We start from the raw sequence: 14,066 nt of genomic DNA, 5'->3' as shown, positions 1-14,066 counted from the left end.
TCTCTCTCTCTCTCTCAAAGTTCTGCCTCGAAGTACTCCATGACACGTGTATATTGGTGTCTCCTGACGCTAATACGCAACAGTCAGGTTACAGTACGGCGGTAATTCGATCGGTGTGATATAATCTACACACCGGGCCAGACGCTCAACCCAATAAAGAAACAAAGGCGTTATATTCTGTTCTCTGGAGTCGCTACATATAGAATAAATATATTTATTTTCCTTTGACAACAGTGAAACTGGAGAACAGTAACATTAAACATGAACTACAATATCGCAATATTGAAGTTATGCAATATAATCAGGACGGGTCTTTGAGACGTAAATTATTCAGCAATCTCCGTTTAAACAGATGCCTGGATGATGTTGCAACCCAAACCATTATGTCTGTGACGGGTCTCTCCCTGCCAATCCAGTATGCAGCACGCGAAGCTGCAGACACGGCCGACACGGGGAGGGTAAGAGGATGTTCTTGGAAATTCTTATGGTGAGATTATGAACTATTATGTATAAATAAAAAGAGTGTAACGCAGGCTTCATGTCTTCAAGGAAAGGCATATCCTGGTCTTCAATAAACTTCCTTTAATATACGACACACTGTCACTGTCTTGCCTAGGAAGAGAGCACCGTCTGTGAGGCAGCCTCCCCTCCGCAAAGGAATCTCATTTCGCGCTTTAAGGCTTTCGAGGACGCCAGGCCAGCTTCGATTATTAGAAACCCACTTGAGAGATCTTCCTAGCCAATGCGCCACAAACCATGCACCACGGGGGAAAAAAATGTGCAGTGACATTGTTGTTCGTTAGGCTGGTAGGTAACGAGCTTCTACGTAACAATTTCCTTCCCAGTGGTAATAAGTTCTTGAGGGTGAGTGAGTGAGACTGGTGATGGGAAGCGTCGACGCCTCCAGGCATGCATTATGAGGTGAAGCAAACAGTTACTGAAAGTGACAACGGAATGAAAAAAATAAGTAAATAAAACAAACAAATAAATAAATAAATAAAAGTACGAGATGTAAACGATATCAAAGGCGATGGATAATTACGAATATAAAAAAAAATGATACATAAAAAAACAGAGAGAGAGAGAGAGAGAGAGAGAGAGAGAGAGAGAGAGAGAGAGAGAGAGAGAGAGAGAGAGAGAGAGAGAGAGAGAGAGAGAGAGAGAGAGAGAGAGAGAGAGAGAATAAACACCGCCAAGAGAGAAGCAGGCCCAAGGCAGCGTCCCCCCCCCCCCCACACACACACACACACACACACACACACCGCGGCGCGAGAGGCTATAAAGAAGAGCAACAGTCTCACTACAACACCTTCCTCATGTTCTCCTCGGGGCACTCCCTTTCTTTGCCTCCTCCCGCGTACCATCTCCCTGATTCACTCCCCCTGCCCCTACACGTGCCGCCTTTGTCCCTCCTCTCCTTCCTCTGCCTCTCACAATCACATCCCTGTTTCTTTTCTCTCTCTTTTTCCCCTTTTTTCTACAACGTCACTGCTACCTCTTTTTCTTCCCATTCTTCATGACTCCCCTGCATTGGCCATCCTTGCCTAGCCGTGCATTCTGCTACCACTGATCCTCCCTCACCCTGCTGGTCACGGTTATGGCCTCCTGTAAGCTACAATATCCCTGTATGTGACCTCCAATAAATTTAAGTTTGCTAATTTTGCTGTTGCTGTTCCCAGGTTTTGGTTGGTCAAGGTGAAGGATGAGGATGATAGGTGGATATAAGTAGGTATATTTCATACAGGGACTGCCACGTGTAGGCCTGATGGCTTCTTGCAGCTTCCATTATTTCTTATGTTCTAAGTCATTAAGGTTTGTATGTCACTGGAATATTATATCCGTTCATACATAAATACAAAAGTCAATTAGCAGTTTCAGTTTTCTTGCCACGCGTATGAAAAGAAAAAAAAATTGTGGTGGCCATAACAAAATTTTATTATCCTGTATGCCTCAGGTGTACAATAACACACACACACACACACACACACACACACACACACACACACACACACACACACACACACACACACACACACACACACACAAACCCACACGTATCCAATACCTTCTTTATCGATTATTTATTTTTTTTCATTTCCCATTCGTCTTATCTATCTCACCTCCACTCGGTTCATGACTCCCCTGCCTCTAACTCTGCCTCTGTCTCCTGTTCATCCCTCGCTTCACATGCCTCTCTCTTATCTCTTCATCACCTCTCTTCTCTGAGTTACAAGTCCTTCCTTCACTCCTTATCCTATTCCTCCTTCTCTGACTTACCGCCTTTCTTCCCTCCCTGATTTATCTCCCTTTCCTCCTCCCGCATCCCAGAGACAGATGGTTGGCTAAGCTTGGCTCTTACCACCTCTCCTCCTCCTGCTGCTCCTCCTCCTGCCCTACCTCATTCCCACGTGTGTTATTACCGTCTACATGGGCACTAGCTGTGAGCCTTCCTCCCTCTCTCCCTGTCCCATAACCTATTCTTCCTCTCTCCCTATGCCTTTACCTCACAAATTCCCCCTCACCACCCTCTCTCTCTCTCTCTCTCTCTCTCTCTCTCTCTCTCTCTCTCTCTCTCTCTCTCTCTCTCTCTCTCTCTCTCTCTCGGTCGAGTGACTGTAACGTATCTGTGGTATTTGGTAATATTGATACTTCACCTGATTCGTGACTTTGTACTCCTGCAAGAGATTCATCGCTCGGGGAGGCAACATTCGTCTTGTTCTCCACGCCCTCGCCTGTTCGCTTTGTATGCCTTACCAATACCAGTGATCCTCTCTCTCTCTCTCTCTCTCTCTCTCTCTCTCTCTCTCTCTCTCTCTCTCTCTCTCTCTCTCTCTTCTTCAAGTTGAAAGTGGTGAGGTATTACCAAATTTATAGGTTCGGTTACTGGGCGGGTCTCTCTCTCTCTCTCTCTCTCTCTCTCTCTCTCTCTCTCTCTCTCTCTCTCTCTCTCTCTCTCTCTCTCTCTCTCTCTCTCTCACACACACACACACACACACACACACACACATGCGGACATACACGTAAAAAAGCAACAAGGAACAAATACACAAATCTTAGTAACAAAAAAGGCGAAGACAGGCAAAAACGTGCTTATATAGTAGAGCTTCAGCCTCGAAATAGTCACAGGCAAAAGGAAGCAAGCGAGCAGGCAGGCAAACACGGAAACGGCTGCTGAATGGGTGGAGACAAAACTACAACGACAATAATAACAAGGCGAGAGCTACGGCATCGTTAAGGGGGAGGAGTGTGGAGAGGGCGGGGGGGGAGGGAGGATTGAAGCACATGTGGGCCAGCGGAGGTGTGGCAGCGGACAGCGGATAAGACACTAACGAAGACACGAAACCTCTTTAACAAACTCGTAAGATGGCCAGGACCAGAAACGTTTGAATATTCAGTAACTTGTATGTATTGCCCGGGGTTATGATCAAAAGGTAGCAATATTGTCTTTTTCTTTCTTTCTTTATTTTTTTATTTTTTTTTTTTTCCGTCAAGAGGAGCGGGAGGTGCACAGGACCCAGCACGGCGCAGCAAACCATCACCCGCCATACGCACAGTCGTTCCCGTGCTGTAAAGTGGCGGTGGTGGTGAGTGCCATCCGTTTCTGGGGCAGGAAGAGGCAGCGGCTCTCCTATAAAGTGGACTACTAGCGCAGGGAAGTGGTGGTGCAAAGGACGACTTTAAAACATCACACTCTAACACTACCACTACCACCACCATCATCACCATCACTACACAAGAACAAGACTGCATGCCTTCTCTCTCTTTCTCTCTCTCTCTCTCTCTCTCTCTCTCTCTCTCTCTCTCTCTCTCTCTCTCTCTCTCTCTCTCTCTCTCTGTCTCTCTCTCTGCAGTGGCGCTCCAATTTGCTTCTTATCTCTGTTACTTATCAAACTTCTACCCCAATTCTCCTCTCCCCTCTTCCCTGTCAAGCTGCTCCTTCTGTTTCTTCTCGCTTTTATCTTACTTTCTCCTGCCTAGCTAGACCCTTCCGTCCTACGTGTGCTTCGCCATCACCCTCCTACGCTACCCTCGGCTTGCCAGCTCAGCCTACGTACAATACATGAAGGGCTTTTGACGTCGTGCACCACAAATGCTGCAGTCCGCATTCAACATTAATTTGGACAAGCAGGCTGAAGTGCAGCAGTCCGTGACGACCTGCCTTGGCCACGCTACTGCAGGAGGGGAGGTGCACGGGGAAGGAGCAGATGGAACCGAGAGATGCTGAGATGAGGGTTTATGGGCGCGGGGAACGGGGGCGGGGCTGAGGAAAGCAGATGTGTTGGGGGATGAAGGAAAGAAGGAAGGAAGGGATGATAGGAGGGAAAGAGTTAAAGAGGGAGGAAGGCAGAGATGAAGGGAAGGGGAGAAGAAGGGAAGAAGGGAGAGAGAAAAGAGGGAAGGAGAAACAGGGAGAGGGAAAGATGACGGAAGACATGGAGGAGGGAAGGGAGGAAGACAGGGAAGGAATGAAAGATGTAAAAGAGGGGTGGAAGAAGAGGGCATGACAGAAAGGAAGGAAGGAAGGAAGGAACGAAGGAGAAGAGGAAGGATAGAAGAAAGGACGGAAGGATGACAAGAAGGGAAAGGGGGAGGAAGGATGAACGGAAGCGAGGAATGAATGAATGAATAAACGAACAAAGGAACTGAAACAGGAAGAAGAGAAAGAAAAGAGGTGGCGAGAGGAAGAGGGACACAGCGAGGACAAAGAGTACCAGCACAGCGATGGAAACACGAGTAGGCCAGTGGTGGGACGCGACCTTCAACACCACGCTTTTTGATACTAGCCAATGCATACTAATTAACAATACATCAATTAAACTGTAATATACGGTGAGAAGTGGACGCTGGCAGAGATGTGTGTGTGTGTGTGTGTGTGTGTGTGTGTGTGTGTGTGTGTGTGTGTGTGTGTGTGTGTGTGTGTGTGTGTGTGTGTGTGTGTGTGTGTGTGTGTTACAAAAACGAAAGCCTTCCAATTACGCTAAGCAAGAGGCAGCTGCTTTGACAACTGATGACCGTCGAGACCAATAATCACACTGTGTTCCTCCAAATATAATCATGACAGGTGACCTCACTACATGCACCACTTACTACACCTCCTGAATTTGCAGTCTAATGTGATTTGTCTGCCAATATGTATTATTTATGTATTTATATAAGTAGTTAATTAGGTCTCTCTCTCTCTCTCTCTCTCTCTCTCTCTCTCTCTCTCTCTCTCTCTCTCTCTCTCTCTCTCTCTCTCTCTCAAACATACAAACAAAACACTAATGAATAATGTATGAAGGACTTTTACGGTCATCAAACGAACCATTGACGCTAAACCATCAAGTGAATTACATAAAAAAAGTACTGATCGAATGAATGAATGAATGAATGATTAACTCACTGACTCATTAAATAGTAATTTTGCAGAGTCGAAAGTTCAGTGATTAAAAAAGATACCTAACTTCTATAATAAAATATGAAAACAAACCATTTGAATTTATGAGACAGAATTCGTGTACACACAAGCAACACGACCCAAGGTACGAGTCTTTTCAGACATCAAAGGAGTCTGAGGAAGCCGCCTCCTCCCGCACATGCTCTCATGTTGCAGCGGGTGGCACAACGACCGCAGAAAACAGGACGCATTCCCCAAAGCCCAAGGCCAGGCCCCCTGTTGATGACTACGAGAGTGCATGACGTAACCATCAATTACACCATTTACATCCCCGAGAGTGACGTGTCCAGGCACAGCAGGTCAGCAGCCACGCCTGGAGGTCTTCATCTTCCACTTCTGGTGTGGGTTCCGGCGTCCTAACTACCTGCTGAGGCAACCTTCATATTTGGCAATAAGCATTGGCATGCATCTCAGCGACTATGCCAGCAGTCAGGAGCTTGGGTATTAAACTCACGAGCTTAACCCCACGTCACCTTGACAGGTTTTACACCCAAGCGAAAGTAGAACTACGTACGTACGTTTCAGGTGAAGCACCATCCATCGCAAAGACTAGAGTAAGGAGTAACGGCAAAGGATATTTGCGGACATTCACAGACACTACTTGGTGTGAAGCACTACATACACTACGAAGACAGCGACTACTATGCGGCTACTTACTGCGTTGTGTGGTGTGTGCGGCAGGCTGGGAGGAGTGGTGATGGTGTGCGTGTGTTGTGTGGCTCAAATACTACAATTTGCTTTTCTCTAGCCATTACAATCATATATATATATATATATATATATATATATATATATATATATATATATATATATATATATATATATATATATATATATATATATATATATATATATATATATATATATATATATATATATATATATATATATGCGCACAAACACACGCGCGCTCACACACATCTAGGGTGACACTGGTACAGCGAGATGAGAAGAGGATGGGCAGCAGGGAGGAGCAGCACAGCAGGAAGAACGGATACGCGTAAGGAGGGAAATACAACAACTTACTTATGGGGTCGCACCACGGGGGCGTGTGACGCCCGTGTGAGCATAGGAGAACTCCTCAGAGTCAAGACAGGGCACCCCTGCAAGTCAAGAGGAGGGTTAGGAAAGGCACAGCGGCGACATACAGACTACACCACTGTCAGTCTGGTGCGTGTGGTGGTAGTTGTGGTAGTGGTGGTAGTGGTGAGGCGGTAGCAAAGCTAGGTCATTACAGTGGTGGTGGTGGTGGTGGTGGTGGTCGTGGTGGTGGTGGTGGTGCAGTGGTGGATTTGGGTTAATAGTGCAGAGAATAGTGGTGCAATAATGACAATGGAAACAGATACCGACGGCGTGATTGATCAGCGACCGAAAATAGGTTGCGAGCACTGTAACAAATGTTGGTGGCAGGGCAGCAAGGCTCGGGGCGGTGAGTGGGTGTTGGGGTGCCAGAAAAAAGATCCGTGTGTGGATGATGGTAGATGAAAACATACTTCTTTTACATTAATATTAAAAATGGAATATGTAAATGAATATGTCCAAATGAGTGTTTACTAATACTTAACTGCTATCGCAAGATAAGCATTAAAATAATGATACGGAAGACGTCTAATAGTAACCATAACGACTAAGATGACTGGTGTTACTGAAAAGGATGATGGTATTAGAAAAGTGTCCATGATGGTAAGGTTTAGGGCATTTCGGAAGGGCAAAGTGCACACAAGAAGCAACACACGATATTAAAAGTGCCTTGGGGTGGTTAGGCCTGGGTGGGTGGCCGGGAGGTGGGCGTGCAAGGGGCAGTTACCCTCATGCAGGTTGAGGTGACTGGAGGCGGTGGCCAGTGAGGCACAGCGCTGGCCTGCCGGGAGCTGCAAAGTGAAGGTGGAAGAAGATCGAAACCGAATAGCTGACTAGAGAAGTGGGAAGAGGAAACTTGGGCTTAAGAAGAATCATTACGTCTCAGCTTAGATCTGAAATGGAGCCCAAAATATATTATTTAGCAATAGATTATGACAATTTTCGCTGCGCTCCATGTAGCTTGAATTGGGTGTGATGAATCTTTCTTTTAACTTCTCTCATAACAAGGTGACAGCCTGAGCCACGGAGGAAGTTTGGGTGTGTGTGAGGCGGTGATAAAACTGATATGAATAAAGCAAACGTGCAGAGTTTTATACCCGTGTTGGAGTTTATGAACTTTAAGTGAAGTGGATGGCGACTAAACTATCTTGAGCGTGAGGTGGCGGGGTGGTAAGGCAGAGAGGAGGGAGGGACGGAGGCCCCGGGGTGTGAGATGCAGTGGTGGCGTGGGTGCTTGGGGTCCCTGAAGTGGGTGGTGGTGGTGCTAAGTGGCTAAGTGTGCTGGGGTGGTGCGTGCAGTGGTGGAGCCATTTCCTGAAGATGGTGTATTGGTGCACTGTCACATCGTGTTGCTTATGTCACGTCCTCTCTAGTCATCATGAATTCCGTAGTATCATATAAAAAAAGAAGGTCTTTTAAAACACTATTTAGATATTGCTAACTGGCGAGATACAAATGTACACAACATATATACATGCTCAATTGTTCAATATAAGATAATGATAAAAGCCAATTAAATAAATGTCATCTCAACTGTCATCTGCTATACACACACATGGCATCTATCATTTATTCCTGGCGTACGTCCTTTAAACCCTCCAGCCTTACACTCGACAGGATCAGCAGAATACCTAATCAATACAAAAGGAATATAAATAAGAGCAACATTCATCACAGTCAAATAATCACGTTACGACGCCGTCAGTCACACAGGAGCTGGAGGCTATCGAATGCGACCCAGGATTCCGTTCAACAAAGCAATGCCACTTCCAACGAGATGCACGATGTCATAACACAAGCCCGCGTCTCAGAAAGGTAACCACGGAGAGATGCTTGTCACCGCCATCTCTCCTCAACTTACTCACATGTCGCTTCCAACCAAATTATGCAGAAGCAAACAAAACTGACATGGAACTAATAAGGAAACTTTGTTCTCTTCCTACGAATCAACAACAAAGCAAAGAGCAGACGACGGTGTTTACAGGACAGAGTGCCTTGTGTGTCTGTATCTTTGTGTGTGTGTGTGTGTGTGTGTGTGTGTGTGTGTGTGTGTGTGTGTGTGTGTGTGTGTGTGTGTGTGTGTGTGTGTGTGTGTTTGAGAGAGAGAGAGAGAGAGAGAGAGAGAGAGAGAGAGAGAGAGAGAGAGAGAGAGAGAGAGAGAGAGAGAGAGAGAGAGAGAGAGAGAGAGAGAGAATAGAATAATTTATCGACTCAACGTAATACTGTTTGCCTTAAGTATAAGTCACGCATTCCACCGTCTTAGGAAGTCAAGAACCTTCCTTCCTACCTCCCTCCCTCCCTCCACACACACACACACACACACACACACACACACACACACACACACACACACACACACACACACACACACAGACAGACACACACACACCTAGAAATACTCACGTCAATTATGGACACTAACAATACCTTCCCCCAACTTTAGACGGTCACAAATAACAACCTCACGCACTTCACACACACAGGGGGGTACTCCTTCCTTCCCACTGCTCGTCTGGACACCAACCCTCCCTTCTCCTCCCTTCTCCCCCACCAGAATACAGTAATACACCAACACCGTCCACTTCCTCCTCCACCTCCCGCTCTGACCTCCAGGGACCATTCACTAATAATACGAAGAAAAGTATGTCGCTTAGAAGTTTCTGTTACAAGACAAAGCACATAAGGAGTTTCTGGCCAAGTCGAATAGAATTAATAATACATGAGTTGGTATTGAGAAGGGAAGTGAGTTAAGGTTTTCTTTCTTTTGTACATATAACGTGTGTGTGTGTGTGTGTGTGTGTGTGTGTGTGTGTGTGTGTGTGTGTGTGTGTGTGTGTGTGTTTGTGTGTGTGTGTAAGGCCCGGTAAATCTTAACCTGGAATGCTGGAGAGCAGGGCGGGACAGCAGGTCATATGGCACCTCTTGGAGTCATTTAACCGTGCTCCTCCATTAATCACCAGCCACAACGGGCCATTATGGTGATAACCTCGCACCATCAATCAGCAGCTAGGTGGGGCAGCCCTCTACCACCACCACCACCACCACCACCACCACCACCACCACTAACATTCCAACTATTACTTCCAACACCACTCCTACCACACCCTATACCTTCACACGTATTGTACTACATGCTACTTCCATCACAATAACGAACGCACCCATTTAACACACACACACACACACACACACACACACACACACACACACACACACATACACACACACATACATACACACAGCACCATTCCCTCCTTCTATCCCTTCCCATCCTTTCTCCACTCCTCCCTCTTCCCGTGGCTCCTTCCCTCCCACAGCCCGCCACACCCACCTCACACTGTATCCTACGTGACGGCAAGGATAAGGAGGTATTTCGGGAGCCATTGCACCGGCGCCTCATAAATATGTAGGGGACGCATATGAGGAGCTGCGGATGATGTGGGGAATGGTGCATATGGAGGGAGAGTAGGGGAGAGCACTGGGAGGCTGAGGGAAGGAAGGAAGAAAGGAAGGAGGAAAATGAGAAAGAAATGGTGGGGAAAGGTAAAACGGTGAGAGAGAGAGAGAGAGAGAGAGAGAGAGAGAGAGAGAGAGAGAGAGAGAGAGAGAGAGAGAGAGAGAGAGAGAGAGAGAGAGAGAGAGAGAGAGAGAGAGAGAGAGAGTTAGGTTCAGGACTAAAGCTGGAAAAAAAAAAAATCTTGCAGTAAGCAAAAAATCTATGAAGAAAAAGAGGATTTGTGAAGCGTCAAGTTACAAAAATATGAAAGAAAACACAAACAGACACACACACACACACACACACACACACACACACACACACACTTTTCATTACTAAAAGTTTGGGAGGAGAGTAAACTGACAAAAGAAAAAAATGCAAAAAAAAAAAAAAAAGAAAGAAAAAATAACGACATACGACAAAGTCAAAAGGAAATAAATGATGAAAGATGTGCTAAGATTAGAGCAATGGCAGAGAGGAAAGTCAGCTCAAAAGAGAGGGAGAGTCAATAAAACAAATGAAAGGCGCGTACAGGGAAGGCAAGGGAAGCATGGTGGGACAAGCAGGAGCTGAAGGAAAGTAAAGAAAAGGGGCAGCAGCAAACAGAGGTACAAGCGAGGGGAAGGTAGGAAGGCTAAGACATGGTAAATTATGCATGGGAGTGAGAGTATCCATCGACAGAGAGAGAGAGAGAGAGAGAGAGAGAGAGAGAGAGAGAGAGAGAGAGAGAGAGAGAGAGAGAGAGAGAGAGAGTATGTGTGTGTGAAGGAAATAACAATGCCAGCTACTGATGTTTATGTAAAAAAAATAAACAAATAAAAATAAATAAATAAATAAAGACATCAACAAAGTCTTCACCACGAGTGTCTATGCTAAGATATAATGAAAGTTTCCAGCAGGCAAGGTGGGAGTAAAGCATGAAAAATGATGTGAGAGAAATATGCAAAACTCCATTAAGCTCAACCCGCTGCTGGGCTTAAAACCTATTTCAAAAATATTCATTTCTTCCCTCAGTAAGATCTTCCTAAGCTTTTTAATGTCTGTAAATTATGAAACACATTCACTTTGATTATGTAAATTTACTCCATGTTAGATTAAACATATAAGTCTTGCATTCCATACTGATAACATTAATTTGTGTCATTAACAGCTACGACTCGCATAGTAAGTTAACAGCCACTTCGTTATTGTTAACACGAGCACGGCCAGGGCGTGCCCCGCAGCTTCTGACGCCTGTCCGCCGGCGTGCAAGGCTCTACAGCTACAGGAGGTCAGATAAAAAATAAATAAATAAATAAACGGAAATATATATATGGAAATACGCAAACAGTCCCTTGGTAGAGGCGTTGCCTTAACCCTTCTGTCCCTCGCGACAGTGGCGGGCTGCTGGACACCTCGCCACTGCTTCCTTCACTTACCACAGACACCGCAGCGTTCTAAACAAGTCAAACACTATAATTGTGTGTTTGAAGTTATCGGTGTAAAAACTGTTTTCATGAAAATTGCTTTCTCTAAGTATAAGATAAATAGTTTTGATGCTGCTCTGCTTCCGACGCAGCACCCGAGTACGGCAGTCACCACTGGCAGAGGTAGCATCAGCTAAGGGCAGCACTAACAGTGCCATTTGTATCTGGAGAATCAGCAGCAATAGCGGCACCATTAACTGAAGCACCTCCATCAACCACAGCAGTTTCCAGCAGCGCCTCCGCCCCGACGCAGCACAGGATGGGGGAGAATGATACTCAGCCAATAACAAGGGTGCGGATCCCCAGCCGCACCCACCTCCTAGCGAGACGACCACCTAACAGGGCACGGAAGAACTCATTTCTTCTCCTGCTAACCTATCTTCAGCACTACCTATCTATCATGTACTAGCAGCTTGTCACTGCTCACACTGGCACCTTTACACTCGAATGAAACCTCATTCCCCTGCATCAAGAACAAATGAGTTATAATGACATTGCTACATAATTGCAATCCAACACGTGATGGACGACTTAATCTCTTCCTTACCCAGCATAGGTATCTTGTGACATCAAAGAGGTAACACATAGCAGTCTCACGTGGTGAATTTAATCAAGAGGATTGATATAAGCACCATTGCTCAGGGTTCTCTCCTACATCTGAGTTTATCGACTGAAATGAAATGATTGCCTGCGACAGACAGAGGCGTGAGGAGCTGTCGTGCCCTCCACTTACCTGTCATTCTGCCAGCCAATGACTTACTCTGTAATTATTTCTATACGATTAACGCTCGTTTTTCCTTATTGTTTCTCATTAGCGTCTTTTATAAACATTTCACTGCAATAGTCAAGCATCTTTCGCATTTCATTGTTTCACCAAAACAGACGGCTCAACACTTTTTGGTATATACAAACATATAATTTCGTCTAAGCAGCAACATTCGCCATCACTCTACGGACTCGCCTGAGGCAACTTCCTAACCTATGTGTAACTTTAAAGCTGACTGACGTTGATATTTAACATACGTCGATCAAGAAGCCAGACTTTTTAGCACGTGAATAAAACTAAAATCACCATAAATCAGCAGCTGCAGCGAACGCTGCTCGACTTTTTAATATAGTCTAAATCCACTTGTATTTCAACACAAATTTTGCAACTGCATGACCTATGAAAAGCGTCAACATGTCATGTACTTTTATGCGTACGACAGCTTCGGATGGTTGTGAATGTGAACAATAACGTCAAAACTGTAATAAAAATCGTATGATGAAAATCTACCACACGGGCCAGGCAAATGATTTCTCTCTAATATATTTCGACAACATTCGTTTTACAGAAAGTCTCTCGAATTTTGGAGCAACTTGTTGTCTTACAAAGTTTTTTCCATTTTAGTATGATGATTAATGCATGTCGCCCTGCGCTGATTCATCCCATCTTCGAGATGCAGTTACGAAAATATTGGTGGCCAAATGCAGCGCAACTGATGGTTGTAAAGCTAACCAGTAATTATTCTGTCCACTCCTTCCAGTAACCTTCAGCAATATCCTGCAGTCTCGGTGAAATTGGCTTACATTCAGAATATCTCTCTCTCTCTCTTTCTCTTTCTCTCTCTCTCTCTCTCTCTCTCTCTCTCTCTCTCTCTCTCTCTCTCTCTCTCTCTCTGGCAGTCCAGCAGACGGAACAAAACTAATCTGACGCCTTGTCTCCTTCCAGTGACGCCAGTATCACATCCTGCTCGCTGCATATAGGACACTACACTACAGAAAATAATATCATACAATTTCTTTTCCCAGGATCCATCAAAATTTCTTTTCAAGCAAACTGCATACTCATACATACTAACTAATACAACGTGAGAGAACAATGCATAAAATCAACCAAAAAAAAAAAAAAAAAAGACGAGACTAGATAGAAAACAGTAAAAGTACACTTCATAATTACCTACTTTACTGGACCCCTCCACTAGTCCCTCCCTCCCCTCCTTCCCTTCCACTTATTTCGCTTGTTAATCCAACTCACTCTTCTTTTTTTCACTTTCCAATTCTTAATTTCTATGGGTTTTTTTACTTATTTATACACACCATACATCTTACTTTCATTTTTTTTTCCATTCCCTCCTCCTTCATATTCTATACAGCCCCAGCCTTGCATCATCTCTGTCTTTCTCCGCATCCTCTTCCTGTCTTATCCTTTACTTTCCTAACCCGGTGTCCCAATTCACGGCCTCACAACCTCTTTAGATTATCATTAGCAGAACATATCATTGATGCGCTAAATCTTCTGCCATGAATATGTAAAAGTCATTATTATTTCGTTAAATTATATTTATTTCATTTATTATTCTACTCTCTCTCTCTCTCTCTCTCTCTCTCTCTCTCTCTCTCTCTCTCTCTCTCTCTCTCTCTCTCTCTCACATGGCGCCACGTATTCTTCATTTCCCAAGCAGATCCAAATGGAAATTCGCAGGCTTCAACGTACCCTCAAGGACCCCGCCAGCCAGTGCTGCTCTAAGTTTGACAAGACTTAAGAAGAGAGGAAAGATGAAGTTAATAAACATTGAGCGGAGCGTTGAAAAAAAAAAATGAGAAA

General features: G+C 44.9%; 1 long non-coding RNA gene across 1 annotated transcript in view; it reads right to left on the bottom strand.

The window, feature by feature from the left end:
- Window positions 1-6,342: 6,342 nt before the first annotated feature.
- LOC135108374 (uncharacterized) overlaps window positions 6,343-14,066 on the bottom strand; it is a 148,858-nt gene continuing 141,134 nt past the window's right edge. Inside the window, exon 3 of the long non-coding RNA XR_010272232.1 lies at window positions 6,343-6,540. This is a non-coding gene — a long non-coding RNA (uncharacterized LOC135108374). The remainder of the gene's footprint in view (window positions 6,541-14,066) is intronic.

The sequence above is a fragment of the Scylla paramamosain genome, chromosome 2 (genome assembly GCF_035594125.1).
Source record: "Scylla paramamosain isolate STU-SP2022 chromosome 2, ASM3559412v1, whole genome shotgun sequence".
NCBI classification, from domain to species: Eukaryota; Metazoa; Arthropoda; class Malacostraca; order Decapoda; family Portunidae; genus Scylla; species Scylla paramamosain.
The sequence above is the reverse complement of the archived record's forward strand: the minus strand, read 5'-3'. Positions and strand labels throughout refer to the sequence as shown.